This window comes from Macadamia integrifolia, chromosome 7 (assembly GCF_013358625.1).
Source record: "Macadamia integrifolia cultivar HAES 741 chromosome 7, SCU_Mint_v3, whole genome shotgun sequence".
Lineage (NCBI taxonomy): Eukaryota > Viridiplantae > Streptophyta > Magnoliopsida > Proteales > Proteaceae > Macadamia > Macadamia integrifolia.
This window is the reverse complement of record NC_056563.1, coordinates 14324598-14340434: the sequence shown is the minus strand read 5'-3', so window position 1 is coordinate 14340434 and position 15837 is coordinate 14324598. Positions and strand designations below refer to the sequence as shown.

At 41.4% G+C, this 15837-nt stretch overlaps 1 non-coding gene and 1 pseudogene across 1 annotated transcript; both read left to right on the top strand.

Moving 5' to 3' along the window:
• The window catches only part of LOC122084767, a 135322-nt pseudogene that overhangs the window by 102068 nt on the left and 17417 nt on the right, over positions 1-15837 (top strand).
• On the top strand, positions 13758-13864 carry LOC122085278. Its single transcript, XR_006142059.1, has one exon. It is a non-coding gene; the product is annotated as a small nucleolar RNA R71 (small nucleolar RNA).

Below are 15837 nucleotides of genomic sequence, written 5' to 3'. Positions count from 1 at the left end.
CTGTGGCCTATAAGTGGTAGAGCGATACCTTCTGCTATCAAACTTTATGCAGATTTTGTTAGTCCTGGCCCAGAAATGGGATCTGTAATCTGATATCAATTCTTGAGCTACTCCATATCAAGAAATGATATTTTCTTGAATGAATTTGGCTTCCTTAGTAGATGTGAGGACCGCATATAACTGAGCTTCTACCCACTTGGTGAAATAATCAATGGCTACCAAGATGAACTCATGACCATTGGATGCTTTGGGGTTGATCTTTCCAATGATATCGATCCCCCAAATGGAGAATGGCCAAACTGAACTGAGCGAATGCAACTCTGTTGGCGGGATATGTATAATGTTAGCAAATATCTGGCACTTGTGGCATTTCTTGACAAAGTCCACACAATCCGCTTCCATTGTGTTCCAGTAATATCCTAGCCTAAGGTTCTTCTTAGATAAGATCTTCGCATTCATGTGGGGTCCACAAAGACCTTGATAAATTTCCTCTATGATGGTTGCGGCTTGCTTCTCGTCCACGCACAATAACTATATTCTTTCATAGGATCTCTTGTAGAACAAATCCTCTTGACGAATAAACTAGGTGGCATATCTCCTTAGAAATTTTTTTTCTCTGTTAGTTGCTTCAACTGGATACTTCCTTTTCCTGATGAAATCCACGATGTGAGTGAACTAAGATCGACCATCCATAGTGAGAGAGTTTATCGATTTCTGATAAATAGGCCTGCTTCTTTGTTCCACTAAGAATGGTCAGACCCTAGCCATAGGGTTGCATTCTACCATAGAAGCCAAGGTTGAAGGGCATCAACAAACCTGTTATTATCTCTCTGGAAGTATTCGACTGAGATCTTCTCGAAGTGTTCAACCACCTCTTCTAGATGTTCTTGATATAGCTTCAACTTTTCATTTCTAGTTTTCCACTTTCCCTGTGTCTGGCAGATGACGATGGATGAATCACCGTAAACCTTGATCCTTTTCGCTCTAATAGTCAAAGCAGTTTTGAGGCCCAAAGCACAAGCTTCATATTCGGAAATATTGTTGGTACAGGGGAAATCGAGGCAGAATGATGAAGGCAAGTAAAGGCCTTTAGGAGTGACAAGCAATATTCCCATACCACATCCCCTCTGATTGGCTGCTCCATCAAAGAATAACTGCCATTTATTAATTGTGTCTTTTTCCTCTATTGTTGTGATTCCTTCATCAGGAAGGGCATCATCCAAGGATCTTCCATCTTCTGTGGGGTGGGCAGCCAAATGATCAGCTATGGCCTGCTCCTTAATAGATTTCTGAGTAACGTAGGTGATGTCAAACTCTGATAGCAAAAGCAACCAATGGGCCATCCTTCCTATTAGGACTGGTTTCTCGAAGAGGTATTTGATGGGATCCATCCTTGAGATCAAGTGCATCGGATAGGAAACCATGTAATGTCGTAACCTTTTTGTTGCCCAAATCAACACCACACAAGTTCTTTCCAAAGATGTGTACTGTGTCTCATATTTTAGGAACTTGTTACTAAGGTAATATATGGCATGCTTTGCCCCTTCTTTCGTCTCTTTCTATGCTAGCAAAGAGCCCATGGAATATTCTCCCACGGATAAGTACAAGAGAAGTGGTTCTCCTTCCACCGGCGGTGTCAATACTGGTGGGTTCATGAGGTATCCTTTGATTTTATCAAAAGCTTGTTGGCATTTGTCATTCCATTCTGTGGGCTGATCCTTCTTCAGAAGCTTGAAAATTGGTTCACAGATTGTAGTCAACTGAGCTATAAATCTACTAATATACTAGATGTGACCCAAAAATCCTCATATTTGCTTCTTAGTTCGAGGTGTGGGCATTTCCTGAATTGCCTTGATCTTGATAGGGTCGACTTCAATGCCTCTTTCACTTACCAAGAAACCTAACAAATTTCCTACTGTTGCCCCGAATACACACTTCTGAGGATTCAACTTTAGCTGATACTTCTTGATTCTTTCAAAGAATCGCCTTAGCGTGGGAATATGCCCTTGTCGGTCTTTTGACTTCAGTATCATATCATCCACATAGACCTCCGCATCTTTGTTCATCATATCATGTAACATGGTCGTAGCTGCTCTCTGATATGTTGCCCCAGTGTTCTTCAGTCCAGAAGGCATCACCTTGTAACAATAGGTTCCCTATGGAGTAGTGAAGGCTATCTTCTCACGACCTTCTGGGTGCATACTTATTTGGTTGTATCTGAAGAATCCATCCATAAATGATAACAAAGCATGCCCCGCCGTGCTATCCACTAATACATCAATGAGAGGTAATGGTAAATCATCTTTAGGGCTTACTTTGTTAAGATCGCGGAAGTCCACGTACATTCGTACCTTGCCATCTTTCTTCGGTACTGGTACTATGTTGGCCAACCATTGGGGGTATTTCACTACTTATAGAAACCCTGCATTCCACTGCTTCACAACCTCTTCTTTGATCTTTTCGCTCCATTCTAGATCATTCTTCGGAGCTTCTACTTTACCGGCTTTGCCCCAGGGTAATTCGACAATCGATGCTGCATGATGTTGGGGTCGATACTAGGCATATCCTCATAAGACCAAGCAAAGACCACATTAAATTTCTTTAGAAGACTAATCATCTATTTTTACTTCTTCGTCATCAAGGGTAGTGCTAATTTTTACCTCTCGAAGGCATTAATTGATTCCTAGATTAATAACTCGAGTATCCTCATAGATTGGTTGGGCTTTCTTTGGTTTGCATTATTTTATTGATTCTTGATACTTATTAAGATCATCATCAGAAAAAGGAGGCAAGTCATACTCAGAATTAGAAATTTCATTCATGAAAGAAGGAGTAACAGACTCGACATACAAGGGTTCTTGACTGTCCTCGAGAGGGGAGGCCAACACGAAATCAAAAACAATAGACTTGACTACAGATTTGATAACTGGCTTGATGCTTTCGCCAGGGGTATTCAGGCTAGTTGACTCAATAACATGAGCAAACTTGAAGTTTTCTCCAATTCTTGTCCAGTTCAGGAGTGGTTCGATGGCTCGATGGATGAGGAGGTGTGTCAAAGGGCTTTCTTCTCCTTCTAAAAAAGTTGCTGCTATTTCTTCAATGGTGCATCGGTTCTTCTGGATAGGTGCCTTCTTCAAAAATACTAGTTGATCAAACTCATGTCCTCGAAAACCAAAATTTTTAAGGGGTGAGGATTGGTGGAGACTGCTCAATCCTATTTTTATAAAGTCCATCCTTTCAAGCCTGTTGAGGGATGCCATCCCGATGCCTCGGTCACATCTTTGACCACCTTCACGGACCTTCCTATTGCAGTTGATTTGGGCATAGTACATGCAAAACATCATTCTTTGTGCTCTTCTTTGCTTTGCATACACACTTCTTCCTCTGAAAGGATGAGGCTTGAGCTCATGTAGCTCTCGGGCACTTGGTTCTTGTAGGAGGGAGCAAATGTAGCTTTTCAAATCAATGGGAAACGGTAGACTTTAGGTGAGTCTTATCTTCTTTTCCCATTCTCTTTTTAGGAAGACTCGAGGATTTGGTGCCTCCTTTGATCAGATCAATGTTGTAGGGTCAGCAGAGGAAGACCCATTCTCAATCCGTGCAATTTTTGCTATCCTGGTGATGCAATTGTCTTGATCACTTTCTTTGACTAGCATTTTCTGTTGTTCCACTTCATGAGTCACCCAGTTAAACTAGTCTTGGAAAAATTCTTCAAATCCTGGTTGCATCTTTACAGCGGTTTCATCAAACCATGGCTCCACATTTTTGTAGAAAGGGGAATCCTCTCATTCTTTTATAAAATACCCATTAAGAGTAGGGTAGTAAGAGACATAGATATTCCTAGTCATCCTCAACACTTTCTACCCCTTGGTGGTGGGAGGAGTGTACCCGAGACCATTCTTTCCTTTGTCCATTGCCAAACTAGGTTGCTTTGGAACTCCCTGATGATATTTCCCTAGCCCCATGCTAGGAAAATATTGAAAATTCTTCATTATTTGATTCACTGGTGGAATCCAGATGGCTTCATAGTTAGCCAGGATTTCCTCCTTTGGAACTTCTTTGGCAATGGTTGCACAAGTTGTATCTAATTCAAAGCCACTTAGTTGAACTTCCTGGTCTTGTTCTTCTCCATTTCCAATATTGGCTAAGGTGTTAACCGCCTCGGGATCTCCGGCTACCGTGATCACCTTTCCTTCATAAATGAACTTCATTTTTTTTATGGAGACTAGACTGCAACCAAGGCCTTCCCAAGAGCATGTTAAAATCTGTCGGTATATCAATGACTTGGAAATCAATATCAAACTTTGTCGGGCCAATCTTTATGGCAAGGGTAAGGATGCCAAGGATTTTCCTCTTGGTATTGTCATATGCCCGTATGGTTTGGGTAGTCGGCCTCATTTCGTCTAGGTTGATGCCAATACTCTTCGTCGATCTCATTGGTAAGCACATTCAAAGCGGACCCGTTGTCAACAATAACCTGGGGAACCACCTTGCTAAGGCATTCTACCATGATGTGGAGAGCTCGATTGTGCTGGACCCCTTTGGGAAGCTCTGAATTTGAGAACATCAAGGATTGTATTGCATAGGTTGCCCCTACTATATTTACAAGATGTGTCGAATTTATTTTGATTGGCACCTATACATTGGTGAGAGATTTCAAAACTGCTTCACGGTGTGTGGGGGATGCCATCAACAATCCCCAAATTGAGATATTAGCCTGGGACTTCTTGAGTTGAGCTAGGACCGGATTCTCATGTTCTCTTTTCAAGCTATTGGTTTCGGCCTCACTGGTCCCTGACTGTTCCACTGCTAGAGCCTTGCTCTTATAGTCTCTTCTACTTTTGGTTTCAATCACATTGACAGGTTTCTTTACAATAATCTCTATGGGATAACAATCTTCATCATCACTATTTGTTATGGTGATTATCCCTACCATGGGATCATCCTCTTCTTCTGATTCTCCCTTCCTGCGTGGGGTGGGAAGTTGAGGTCCTCCATAAATATCCATAGCTCTAGCTCGTAACTTTTTGACTGCATTAGAAAGCTGTTGGAATGCAATGTCTATTGCCTTTGTGAATGTGTTGTCTGGCCCTATTTTCTCCAGATCATCTGACTGCTTAAGGTAGTAATGATCACTGATAGTTCACCTAGCATGTTGTCAATTTCTTCTACTCTTTCCTGCATCCTCAATGTGTTCGAGTACACTTCACACATCTTTTCTTCCATTTTTAATGCGGAGTCCCGTTCGTCCATATAAACTTGTGTTGGCTCTCTAGATTCCTCATTATTTTCTGAATCTGATGTAGAATCATCTCCTCCTATGTAGAGGGAAGATTGAATGGCATCTGTCGGATCAACTATTAGGTCATCACCACCGATAGCATAGATTAAGAAACATGTCTCGTGATCTAGTAAGTAATATTCCGACTCATCATCATTATCATTGTACTAAGGCCCTTGGTAGTCATCTCAGTTTGGATACTCATCATCCTCTTGAGAATTAGAGTCATCTCCATCATTCTCATCCTCATTCTTGTCCTCATCATCTTCATCATCATCCTCTCCTTCATTGATTTCCCCCTCACTTGGTTCTCCATCAAATTCCTCTTGACCATCAAATTCTCCTGCATCCAAACGCTCATAGTATTCAGACTATACAGACCGGAAGATTTCCACAGGGTTAGACTTGACATCACTAGTTTGAAGTTGGATCAGACCTGATTTATCATCCTATGTGTCACTCCTTATGTGGGTTAGGGAGGTGTGCTCTTTGATTTGTTTTCCTATGGCCAATACGGTTACCGCTCTGAAAAGATCATTTGTAATCTCTTCGATTGCCTCTGGATTGTCCTCTGAAGATATAGTAGATTGAATTAGAGAAGTGGGATCACCCTCCTGGTCTTCCCCTAATGTATTCACTGACCCTATTGATGAAGTCATCTTTCGGGAGTCTGGTAGTGCAAGCATGTCCTTCCAATCGTACACGTCCATCCATCCTTCTTTTGGGTTATATACTGATCCTTGAGAATGGGATTGGTATGAAAGTGATGAGGGCTACGAAGTGGGATGGTATGAAGATGATGTAATGTGAGAGGTAATATATGTAGATTGGGGGTGATAGGATGAAGGAATTCCTTCTCCTTGATGGTGGGGGGAAGGTTGATGATATGGCGAAGGCTGATAATATAGTGAAGGTGGGAGGTACGGTGGAGGTTGTTAATATAGCACGGTGGATTCTTCTATTGATGAGGAAGGATGAATGGCGTGAGTTCGATCTTCTGATGATCCTCTTCTTTTGGGGGTCCTCATGGCTCTGGCCCTTAGATTCATGATTTTCCTATTAGCACGGGCATTCATGTGATTCTTCCGAGCTCTGAGTACAATGAGTTGAGTGGGATCAATCTTTGTGGCTTCATCATGTAGATTGTTCACATGATCAGGGAGTGGATTGGTATTGACATTGGGAGGTTGCTTCACCTTGACTTCAATGGTTCTGTTGTCTACCAAGTCCTGAATTGCATATTGCAAACCCAAGCATCTTTCAGTGTTGTGCCCCTTCTGAGTGTGGTAAGCACAATATTCATGATCCCTATACCAAGCTGGACGAGGGTTGCTGATCACTCTTGGAGCCACTATCCCTAGCAATCCTTGTTTCTTTAACTTCTCATATACTGTTGTCACTGGCATTCTCAAACCCGAAAACTGCCTTCTTGGACAAGGGGCCTTCTGAGAGGGTGCATCTGCTTATATTACAAATGGCTGTGAAGAAGTGGTTGGTGAGATTGACTACAGAACTGCACTCACCATATTAGTTTTCAGATCCTTTCCACATCCGACTCGGGTATTCTTCCCTACATCTTGGAAAGATCCTTGATACTGAGCTTCCCTTAGGATTCGTTTCCATATGTGTGTCGGTTGCTATTAGGGCATCAAAAGTCTGTAGATGTTGGTGGTAGAGGACATCATACTAAGGCTTTAATAAGTTCTCAATCAACATCTCCACATGTCTGCTTCTGAAGGCCAATCTGCCATCTTGGCAGCCTTATCCCTAAATCTCATCAAGAAGGGTGTGAATCCTTCTCTAGGCTTCTATCTCAATGTCTCTGGCTCCCGACATTCCACATCCACCTCGATATTATAGGAGTACTGCTTGGTGAAGGCTTTCACTATTGTTATTTAATTTTGAGTTTGGGCGTCTCTAACTGCGTAAGCCATCTTAGTGCAGGTCCTGATAAGGTTAACATGAAGGCTTGCCCCATCTAGTTGTCTGTAAGTTTCCATGACTTGGCGATGCTAAGGAAGACTTTGAGATGAGCTTTGGGGTCTCCTGACCCATCAAACCTGTCGGTCTGCCACTTGAATTTCTCGGGAATCCTTACCCCTGAAAAGAAACTCATTTCATCTGAAACCACTGTTTGTCTTTCTGAACTTTTTAATTTCTCGGAGCATATTTTTCAAATTTCCCAATTGCTCCCTAACTTTCCATTCTCTGTCCATTTCTGAAGCTTCCATTCGGATGTGCGCTACAAATCCCTCTTCTTCATCTTTAATGACTACCCTGGGAGGAGGGACCCTGGAGTAGGTTCCTCATTGACCATGTGACGGGTAGGTGAGACTCCTCTCTGACCGGTTGGCCTAACTTGCTCTGGTTCTCCTGAGTCAACTCGGGAAGAGTTCCCACGATAACCTATAGCTCCATTTTGTTCCGAATCTGCTATAGTCGGTGCTAGTTTAGTCCTGGGATCAGCTCTGGGAGGATTCTGCAGTGCATGCAATATCTGAGCTATCCCTCTCTTGAATTCGGCCATCTTTGTCTGCAAAGTCTCTACGAGATGGACCCATGCTTGCTTAGGTGATTCAGGGTTGTGTGGATCCATGCTAACTGGGCTATAATCACTTGGAGGTAGACAATCTCGGAGAGATGATGAGGGTGACACTAGACTTAGGCGAGTTAACTGATTACCCTGATGTATCCAAATGGACCGTGGAGAATACTTGAGGTGTAGAATTGTGCCTGAACCAAAAATGGTTTATTTTGGGATTCTTGAATTTCCAACCCCTTGTTCTCACATTCACTAGATTAACAACCAATGATCCATCCAAAGTTAGTCCACTTGGTGGTAGGGAGTGGACAGGGGTTGATGCCCCTAGTCCACTCAATGCTATAGCGGGAGATTCATACAAATGGCTTGACCAGAACATCCCTATTAATACATTCTTTACCAATAAAGTCATGCTTTCCTTAATCTTATCCCACTAGATGACCTTCCTCCTAGTTTCCTCAAGTCTTTTAGATAATTTGGCATTTTAAGGGACTTTAACAAAAGTCAGCCCGGATCGTGTATGCCAAATCATCCATATTTCATTTCTAAGGAGGAAGGACCCCTTTTATCCAAAACCCACTTAGGAGAGCATTTCTTTATGACTAGAATATATCATAGGAATATTCCATTTCAAGACCATAAACAAATTCTACATATCAGCTTGTCGCATTCCTAGCATCCTCCATCTATTTCCTACATGATACGAGTTTGCAGTGGATGCAATATGACTGATAAGGCTTCCTTGATAGGATCTATATACGCAAGGTACGTGATCCTTTTGATATACCTGTGGCTACGAGATTAAGGGGGTGACTTCCTTGCCCATTACTCGTGACTACACAGGAGATTAAGCAACTGGCCACAGGGTGGTGGAACCAATGGGGGTGTGGGCAGGGCTGTGCAAGGGCAATGGCAGCAGCCAGCGGGGGCACGGGCAGGGCTGTGTGTGGGGCTATTGGCTAGCAAGCCAACACACACAACATGCATGTGGGCTGGCCTACTGGCTTATTTGCCTAGTATGCGTGTGGGCAGGTCTGTGCACAGCGTGCATGCGAACATGAAATTTTCTGGTGACAATTGTGGGAGATCCGACAGTTCGATTTTGACATGCCATATATGATCGGAATCGTATTTCCGAGTAGTATCCATCTATATGGCCATCTTGACCAGATTCCTTTGTATATAAAAAGTTAAATTTAGAACCTCTTTTCTCTAGCGTGGGGGCTTCCAGGGTTTTCAGATAGGAGATGAAGTTAGGGTATTTGGGTAGGTAGGGAATTTTTCTAGGTTTCCAAGAAGCTTGCCAGTGTGTGCGGCATACGTATGGGAAATTTTAACTTTTCAGGGACGATTGTGTGAGATCTGACGATCCGATTTTGACGTGCCATATATCATCAAAATTGTTTTTTTGAGCATTATCCATATGTACGATCATTTTTAACGAAATTCCTTCGTATGTAAAAAGTCAAATTTGGACCCTCTTTTCTCCTGTGCGTGGGTTTCTAGGGTTTCCAGGTAGGTGGGGAATGTTTCTAGGTTTTCTTAGTCAATCATCATCTCTATTGATCGAAAGTTGGAAGTTGCATCCAAGATCCGTATTTCATCATAGCTAGAGGAGGGTGACAAAATTTGGTGTCTACAACTTGGGAAGGCTGGTTCTGGATTAGGGTTTTGGTAGAGCTTCAGCTAGAGAAGGCTACTTCTAGGATTAGGGTTTCGGCAGAGCTTCGACTAGGGAAGGCAACTTCTTGGTTAAGGTTTCGACAGAGCTTCGGCCAGGGAAGGCTACTTCTGGGTTTAGGTTTTCGGCAGAGCTTTAGCTAGGGAAGGCTACTTCTGGGATTAGGGTTTTGACAGAGCTTTGGCTAGGGAAAGCTACTTCCTGGCTAGGGTTTGGGCAACACTCCGGCATGGCTTCGGCTAGGGAAGGCTTGAGAAGGACTAGGTAGGTCAAGGAATGTGCTATGAGGGTGCCACACTAGGTAAAGGAGGGGCTAGTGGGTGGCCATGTGAGGTAAGGGAAGAGCTAGAGGGTGGCCATACAAGCCAAGGGAAGAACTCCTAAGTAGGGGGAAGTGTGTTCACCAAGTGTGAGGGTAACCACCAAGGGAGAGGAGAAGGGAGCTTTCAAGTGTCCCCCAAGTGTGGCCCAAGTGTGCTGGAAGTGAGGGAGGGGGTATTTATAGGTTTTTGGGACCAATGGTGTGAAAAGGGGATTTTCAACCAATGGGGTGTAGGGCGTAGGGTATGCTAGTGGAAATGTGCACTGGGCACTGGGTACACAAGTGGGGGCATGCATAGGGCATGGGGCTACGGGCAAGGCAGGCGAGGCCATGAGCTATGTGGGTGGGGGCGCACAGGGGGTGGGGGCTACGTTGGGCTGAGGGGGGGTTAGGCCATGGGGGTTGGCGCGCGTTGGGCTGAGGGGGCTGGTGCGCGCGGGCTGCGTGGGGGCTAGGGGAGGGCTATGCATAGGTGTGTGTGTGGGGATGGTGGGGTGCAGGAATATTCAATAGAATATTCTACGATTTTGATCCAAGGGTTTTGATGGGTTCTATCTTTCGATGATGATTATGGGAGATCCGATTGTCTGATTTTGATGCACTATATGTGTTGGAATCATGATTCCAAGTACTATCCATCCATATGGTCACTTTGGATCGGATTCCTTCATAAATGTGATATCATAATTAGACCCTTCTTTTCTTTCGCCTAGGGTTTCTAGAGTTTCTAGGGTTGTAGGGAGTGTTTTGGGGTTGGGTGACAAAATTGGGTGTCTACAATGCCCTATATGGGCATGTCCCATCTGGAGTAGGGAGAAACCTACCAACAGGAGAATTGTCAAGTTCCATTGACAGGAGTGGCCTTTCCTCCACCTCCACTAATTACTCAGCTAAACACCAAGGCCTCAGCCACTAATGCATAGTTAAATAACCTATAAATCCAATTGTTACAAACTAATAATATGTTTTACAGCTTTCTCTGCCAATTCAGGTCAACCTTGCTCGAAGGAGGACCACTTACTGCTCTACCAGCCAATAGGTAGCATCCAAGGCCAGCAACTGACTAATGGACAGGTAGGTTCCACGAACAGAAGTTGTTCGAACTCCATGTAAGACGGTCGATGGGAAGATGAGGGAAGTCACATGGGACCCCCAACGGACGTCGTCAGTGGAACCCTAAGCCCTCCGAACTATTGGGGGCTATTGTTTGAGATTTTAAAATATAACTGCAAGTGTACGGATCAGTGAAGCTACGGGTCAAACACAGGGAGAGCAATCACTTTATTTTTTTGCTTCTTTTAATAATCCGAAAGTGAACCGATTAATGGTTGTAATCTAATTTTAACTACCGTCTTAAACAAATGTATCTAAAATAACATCCTAACCATTCGTCATCTAAGAATTTAGATATGTAAGCCATGTAATTAAAATTAATTAAATAAATAACTGAAAATAAACACCCATGCAATCAAAAACCAATGAAGGAAAAAAATGCTGAAATAAAAATAAAGTAAAAGAAAGGGGATAAAGCCAGAGAAAGACTCATAAGTAGGTTTCTTTACTTAGCCTGAGGGATGCATTATAATATGAGCTTCCCTACTTGACCAGAGAGTCACTTTTACAAGGGTTACTCTACTTGGCTCTAGGGAAAGGGAGACAATTAAAATAAAAAAAAATAATAAAATGATGGTTCTATGGCTAGGAGGGGCAAAGCCAACACATACACTAGCCATAAACCTTGGGGGAAAATGAAAGCGATAATGTAATGACTGAAATTAAAATTCTAAATTAAGAAAGAAAGGATAGTCAAAAGAGGGAATGAGAGGGGGGTGAGAAGACTACTAAAGGAGCCTACTTACTTGAACTTCAACCCTTGAATTCAAATCTTGATCGATTTGAGATACTACCAGTTCTAAAAATCAGATCTGGAATAAACCAAATCTGAAATTTCTAATACTAGGGAAAACAAATTTGAAGAAAAAAATTGAACTTGAAAGACATGCTCCATAGCTTGTTCTTGTCACCTAAAACTAAGCCTAGAAGTAGAACTTGAAAATTACAACTTCAATTGCTTAAACAATAAAAATAAAAGACTGAATAAAAAACAAAAGAACTTGCCAATCCTCAAGCATATTGATCTCTTCTTCCATATGTGGCTGCTTGCCTATCCTAAACATGTTAAACTCAACAGTTTGGTTGCCAAAAGATAACCTTAGGAAACCATTCCGGTAATTGATTAATGCATTACTGGTAGCCAGGAATAGTCTTTTTAGAATTATTAGGATCTCATCCTTGGTTGAGAAGGACTTGGTATCTAACACAATGAAATCAACAGGGAAAATAAATTTCCCCACCTTTAGTAAGACATCGTCAACCATCCCTTTAGGAATCTTAGCAAACCTATTTGCCAACTGAAGAGTAGTTCTAGTGGCTTTCAATTCTCCCAATCCTAGTTGCTTGTACACATGTAAGGTAAAAGATTCACACTTGCACCAAGGTCAAGTAAGGCATGCTCAATGTAGGTGTTGCCTATAACACAAGTTATAGTAGGGCTCTCTGGATCTTTATACGTTCCTGCTATAGACTGAGTAATTATGGAACTAATGTTACCAGCTAAGAACGCCTTTTTGGGCACACTAGTGATGCGTTTATGAGTACACAAATATTTCAGTACCTTTGCATAGGCGGGGATCTAGGATATAGCATCCAAAAGAAGGATGTTCACTTTTACCTTTTTGAAGACTTCTAAAATTTTATCCATGGAAGCAGTCTTCTTTTTGTTTACCAAGCGATTAAAAAATGGGACAAGAGAAACATAAGGACTGTTAGGGATTTGCCCTTTTTCAGAAGATTCATTTTTGGTTTTCTCAACCAAATCATCTTTAGTTTCAGAAGAATCTTTAGGTTCATCAGAGAAACCTAGAGCAAGAGGCACACTTGTGTCCTCAACTGAAGGAGAGTTAATAGGTGTAATAGATGGGGATGAATTAGGAACACTCTGTTAGTACTCTCTACCACTCCTAAAGGTATAAACAACATTACATTGGTTAGAGGGCCCTTGCTGGGTCTGACTTTATACTATATTCAGTGGTGCATTAGTTGGTACTTGTGAACTAATAGGCTGATGATGCCTAGGGTTAGGCTTTGGTTGACTGGGTAAAGTTTCATTCTCCCTCTCACGCATAATTGAGATAACTTGGGTGAGTTCTCTCGTAAGATTTTGATGGCTTGTCATGAGGAGAACCATATTTTTTTCAAGTCACTTATTCTACTTGCCTCTCCAGTGTTGGTAAACCTAGGGGGTTGCTGATAAGATGATAGGAGAGGGGCCTTAGGAAAACTAGCATGAGGTCCTACATTTGACCTAAGAAAAGTATTTTAGGAAAAATATTGTTGTGCAAAGGGAGGCCTTTGAGATCCAGGTTGACCTTGATTATGGAAATTGGAAGGCCCTGCTTGGTTGTCCTGATTCCAGGAGAAATTTGGATAATTTCTTTATCCTGGATTGTAGGTGTTACTATATGGATTATTCTGGTATAAGGTATTAACACTATCATTAGAAGTGCCCCTAGAGGTGTTGGGGCATTCTTTCATGACATGTCCAGGGGACTGGCACCAAGCACAAATCTTAACTAAATTGACTGATGATGACTCTCTAGGAACAATAGCCTCAATCCTCTTGATTAGGCTATCCAAATAGGCTTCTTTGGCTACTATCCCATCCATAAAATATGCTTTCCCTCCTATGGTTCTTTCACTCTCTTGGGTTGATTCCCACTCATAGGTTTTGTCAGCTAAATCAAGTAAGAATTCCCATGCCTTTCCTTCATCTATAAAGGATGTAAATCCCTCAGGGCACATAAACTCTATCATTTGTTTAGTTGGGTAATCAATACCCTCATAAATTATTTGACATAAATGCTATAAGTCTAGGCCATGGTGAGGGAATTCTTGGAGTAGATTCTTGAATCTCTCCATAAGTTTGGAAAAGGACTCACTAGGCTTTTGCCTAAACTGAAGGATATCTCTTCTAAGCTTATTGGTCTTGTGAGTTGGGAAAAACTTCTTAAGGAAGACAACTGTGAACTATTCCCATGAGGTTATGGAATTTGTGGGTAAACCATACAACCACTTCTTAGCTTGGTCTGTCAATGCAAACGTGATGAACCTAAACTTAACATCATCATCAGAAAGCTGTTGGATCTTAATTAGAACACATACCTCTTCAAATTTCCTTAGAAATAGGTATGCATCCTCAGAGGTTAGCCCATAAAAGTGGGGCAACAGAGTGATATACTGAGATTTGAGCTCAAAATTATTACCCTGGGCTTGTGGTAGAACTATGCAGGAAGGTCGGGCTGCTCTAGCAGGGTAGAACCTATCTTTCAGAGATTTAGGTGGAGGGTTTTGCTATTGGTCTCCCATATTGAAGGGTTTTAAAGAGAGCAAATGTATAGGATCACTACTTGTTGGATCTCTTCTTTCTAACCGATTCTTAGTATTACGTACCCACTTAACACTCATGTAATAGAAAACTACCTACAACTAGAGTAAGATAAGCACAAAAGAATGGAAAGAAAAACCTTTTTTTTAATTTTTTTTTTATTTTTGGCCTTTTGGGAGTTTACTAGAAGGGATCCGGGGTTGCTCAAGTCAATTCCTGAGGTACTGCTACAGGGCAAAACCTATCTTTATCATACTGTGAGGCTTGGCGACCTCCACTGATACAACTATTATTGTAAGTTGTTCTTCTCAGGAATTCAATAAAAGAAAAGGGAAAACAAAACAAAGCAAACAAAGCACTCCAATTTACCAAAAGAAAGCAAAAAATAACATAGAACTATCTCCTTGACAACGGTGCCAAAAAACTTGTTTGAGATTTTAAAATATAACCGCAAGCGTATGGATTAGTGTAGCTATTGGTCAAACACAGGGAGAGCAGCCACTTTATTTTTTTGCCTCTTTTAATAATGCAAAAGTGACCCGATTAATGGTTGTGATCTAATTCTAACTACCGTCCTAGACATATGTATCTAAAATAACGTCCTAACCATTCTTCATCTAATAATTTAAATATGTAAACCACATAATTAAAATTAAATAAATAAATAACTGAAAATAAACACCATACGCAATTAAAAAACAATAAAGGAAAAAAATGCTAAAATAAAAATAAATTAAAAGAAAGGAGATAAAGCAAGAGAGAGACTCACAAGTAGGTTTCTCTACTTAGCCCGAGGGATGCATCATAATATGAGTTTCACTACTTGACCAAAGAGTCACTCTTACAAGGGTTACTCTACTTGGCTTTAGGGAAAGGGAGGCAATTAAAATAAAAAATAATAAAATGATGGTTCTATGGCTAGTAGGGGCAAAACCAACACATACACTAGCCATGAACCTTGGGGTAAAGGGAAAACAATAATGTAATGACTGAAATTAAAATCCTAAATTAAGAAAGAAAGGGTAGTCAGAAGAGGGAATGAGAGGGAGGGTGAGAAGACTATTGAAGGAGCCTACTTACTTGAACTTCAACCCTTGAACTGAAAACTTGATTGATTTGAGATACTATCAGTACTAAAAACCAAATCTGGAATAAACCAAATCTTAAATTTCTAGTACTTGAAAGATATGCTCCATAGCTTGTTCTTGTCACCTAGAACCAAGCCTAGAACTAGAACTTGAAAATTACAACTTTAATTGCTTAAACAATAAAAATAAAAGACTGAATCAAAAACAAAAGTGCTGGCATTAATTGAATAAAAAGAACTTACAAAAGTGTTTAAAGCATAAACTTATAACTAGAGCTAGAGAAAGAGATAGAGCAACTAAAAAAAAAAAAAACCTAGAAGAAGAATGAAGTGCCTCCTCCCCTTGTGTTAATTATATTATATAGAGAATGGGGGAGGGAGCCAAAGTGATAGAAATGCAGACCCCATATGGATCGGCCAGGAGACACCTACTTTCATCCAGTACTATATGACTACTGATCTTATTGATCACCTCTGTCA